This window comes from Sinocyclocheilus rhinocerous, unplaced genomic scaffold (assembly GCF_001515625.1).
Source record: "Sinocyclocheilus rhinocerous isolate Xijiao unplaced genomic scaffold, SAMN03320098_v1.1 scaffold581, whole genome shotgun sequence".
Lineage (NCBI taxonomy): Eukaryota > Metazoa > Chordata > Actinopteri > Cypriniformes > Cyprinidae > Sinocyclocheilus > Sinocyclocheilus rhinocerous.
In genome coordinates this window covers 21,031-25,236 of record NW_015624201.1, presented here as the reverse complement: position 1 = coordinate 25,236, position 4,206 = coordinate 21,031, and positions in this window count along the sequence as shown.

The window sequence follows — 4,206 nt, the reverse complement described above, 5'->3', positions numbered from 1 at the left end:
AATTTCTTCTGAAACTTGTATGCCATGCATTTAATACATTTATAATTACACATGTAATAAAAAAAATAATACACTACAGTTAAAATTACGTTACACTTTATTTTAAGGTGCCCTTGTTACAGTATAATTATTAATTTAAGTACTGAGTAATATTAATTAACTACATGTACTAACTATATAGTTAGTATTAGGATTAGGGTTTGGCTTAGGGTTACTTGCATGTAATTATGTATAATTTATTGTTATTATCATACAATAAGTACATGTAACGTGTAACAAGGACACCTTAAAATAAAGTGTCACCAAATTACATTCAAGTACTTTGCTTTCATGTGCTTTAGTATGTTAGGCAACACGTCAAAATAAGTGTACTTACTTTAAATCGTTACATAAGATTATTACAACATAATGATTTAAAATGTACTTCAATGCTTTGCTTTTAATTTGACACAATTACAAAGTTCCATTATTTACTCAACTTCCTGTCATTCCAACACCTGTAGAAAAATAATAAATCCTCTTCACTCCAATCACAGCAGTTAAAAATAAAGATCTCTTTGGGCTAAACTTGCCTCTTTGTCTGTGCCTCACTATAATGGCTTAAGTGGACTTGAAATATAATGCATGAATCAGATGGACTACTTTTATGACTGTTTTACTATGTTTTTTTTTAGAGCTTTACAGCACCTGTTCTCATTTTATTATTTGGAAATAACTGGCCAGGTGAGAGGAACCACAGATCTAAATGGTGTCTAAATTATGCTATATAGTTTACAAATATTAAGAAAAGTATTTGTGACCTTAAAAACTGGATTATGCGATGTTTACTGTTGGAATTAAGACACCCCACATAAACCTAAGCAAAGATAAGGAGAGACTAAGAAACAGACACCTGAATCTCCAGCAGATCACAGAAGGAACAGATGGATTGCAGTGATGCTGTGAAAGATGAAGAGTGTGTGCCAGATCCCAGCTGAGCACTTTATCAAACTATAATCCACAGCTTGTAAAAGGATAGAAGAACTCAGATGATCTCACAGATTTTCCCACCTTAGTCAGTACATTTAGACTATATAAGACTAAATGACTAATATACTATATAGACTAATATATTAGACAATATATCAGCAATGGCAGATCCTGGCAGAGGTTATAGGCATTCATCTAAGGCATTCTCTGGGACAGAAGGCCTAAAATGGAAAATGTCCTGCAGGCAGAAAATTACCAGAATCTTTTCTGTTTATCAGTTGATTTTCCTACAGTTTTAAGTTGCTCTGGTTAAAGGTGTCTTCTAAATAAATTAATGTAAATTTAAATCTCACTGATTAAATGCAACAAAAATTTAGCTCCAAACTAGAATTGCTAAAGAGATAGGCCTACACGACAGTTAAAATGTCACATGGTTTATTGAAACAAGTTAATTCCTCAAAAATTTGAATTTGAAACCTTTATCATGCATTACTAATATTTAACTTTATATCAACAAATGGAAAATGTATCACACCAAAGTGTTCATTCAGTGTGATAAAATATCACCAAGATGTGAAATATTTTATCCAAATTAAGCCATTCTGAACTGCACTGACTACCCCATTAGTGAAGCAGCTCACTAAAAAATTCAACGTTTGAATGATTTTCATACCTGCTGAGAAGGTACAACACAAAACAGTGCCACAGGCATTTCCCCCCGAGGTGTTCACCTGAATCGCAAAATGTCAGTTGCTAAGATTTCATTTACCTCCATTCAGTGAAAAAGACTAATTTAAATGACAATAGATACTGAAGTGATATCATCTAAATGCCTCTATGGAATAAGGAATGATCTGTGCAATAATAATATTTTCATACTGAAGCGGGGTGAGAAGGTTTTTAAAAATATATATAAAAAAAAATAATAATAAACGTAAGCAGATCTTTATAGTACGTAGTCCATAGTCAATTAATGAACTCATTTCTTCCACTGACATAAAAAGGTGAATTTTAAGGTAATCTATATGAATATTATTAGGTCAAATACTCTTTTTCATATAATGTAAGTGAATGGTTTTGGGATCTTGCAAGCTGAAAAATTACAAAAAGCAGCACCATAAATGCAAAATTAAATTGGTCCATACACCCACTCTCTTATATTCAAGACGACAGCTTTGTGAACGAGGACTGTTCCTCACACTCTCGTAATACAAAACATAACTCCGTTGGGATGCACAACATATTGTACACACATTTTCATTTTAATAAAAAGTAAAATATTGATAATTACAATACTACAAAGGAGAGCTAGTCTTTCAGATACGTCCATTTGCATTGATGGGCTTTGATGATCAACCATTTAGATGTTCTTTGAAATGTCAGTTGGCAAAAGCTGAAATATGAAAAATTAAGACGATTCTGCTGTTCTGGACTGTTCAAGCTTGAGGTAATACACATTTTGATCTCTTCATTCTTTAAAAATTCTTTATTTTTTATTTTTTGTACTGAAATTCCTTAAGAACACTGCAATTTAGAGAAGGCACAGAATAAGCACAGAATTTAGGTAAACCGTCTCTGATCCTAAATTTATATATTAAGGCATTTAACATATGTTGTTGACCTGAGTATACCATCTTCCAATATTTGCTTAGGCTTTACAGATGTGCACAAGCTTTCTTACTTAAACATATTGGCACTATTTACATGTTCACATCTCCTTCCTAGTGTATAAATAGCTGATCTCTATAAATACAGAATAATCTGCTCTTGATCTATATGACCTCTGAAATATCAGACAAAATTCATTGTCTCTATTATGCAAAGCTTATCTCATTTAGTTACTCATCTGGATCTGGTCCTTCAAGAGCTGTTCACTCATTTACAGTAAAATTCAAATTAGTTTCAGAGAGCGATTACGCTCTTGTGGGCATTCAAGCATGGACTTTGTCTACTGTTAACCATCCACACCAACAGTCTCGAGTGCACTCATCTGTATTGCACTATATTCTCTTGCTAATGCTTGTGAATGCATTTTCCTTTAGACTTGTGAATGATCCTCAAATATTACTTCAGATTTCACATCAGTGGTTTGTTTCAAACCAACAGCATTCATGCAAGCAGAGGTCAGCCGCATCAGATGCGAAACGCATCCTTTGTTGACTTTTCAAAGAGAGTCGTGTTGGATACGTTCACGCACGAACAAGCACAATGCCATCAGAATGAGGACAATGTCTGTCAGAGCCCTGCTCGATCACGATTGTGTCCTTTTCGTTAAAAGACACACCAATAAAAATGTCTGGTGAGAAAGCTCAACAATCCATCAGCCCATTGGCCAATGGTCCCTCAGGATTCGCAGGCTGCCGGTCTCACAGCTTTATCAATGTGGGGGTGGTCTGAACAAGCCCAACAATTAGTTCACTTGCTTTCTGAATCCAGCGGGAAGACAATGAGAAAGTGGGTGGTTTTGGGGTTATTCTTGGGGTTGTGTAAGAATGATTACAAGTACTTATTGACATCTGCTCTTACAGAGCACCAATTAGCAACCATGGGAATCATTTCTTTATGAAAGGAAGCTTAATATTTATTGATTATTCATATTTTTGCTAAGATTATGCAACATTGACAACATTGGGATGGTTTCAGTGAGCTTAAGTTTCATAAAGACTAAGTTTTTTTTATGTTTTCTTAAGTGTTAATTTAATCATAATCCTTATTTCTTTAGTGATTCACAAATGTGAGATGCATTAAAAGTTGCTTTATTTCATATAAACCTCAAAAAATAGTGTTAGAGTTGTATTTTTGTATTTTTATTCATTTTTCATTAACTTTTTTTGGTAAGTTTGGTAATCTATTTTAAATATGATTCTTTTTTTATTCACCATGTTGCATCATCACTAAAAAAATCCTCACAAAATCTCTGGCATTTTTTTATACATATTAAAATGTTTCCATTTGAAATTTATTAAGGTACAGATATAAATTATAAACTAAAATAATTATTCTTTGTGTTGATTTAGTGGAAAACTGTGGATTATTTTAACTTGAAAACAACAATGGATATTTAGTTGAAAATAGTTTTAGAAAAAATATATATATTATATTATATTATATTATATCTCTCAGAACAAAAATTAATTAGGCCAATAAACCTTTAAAATGACACCCCTAAATTTATACCCCCTAAGGTACAATTTCCCGAGTGTATTGAATATTGCCAAAGGGTAAAATATATTGAGA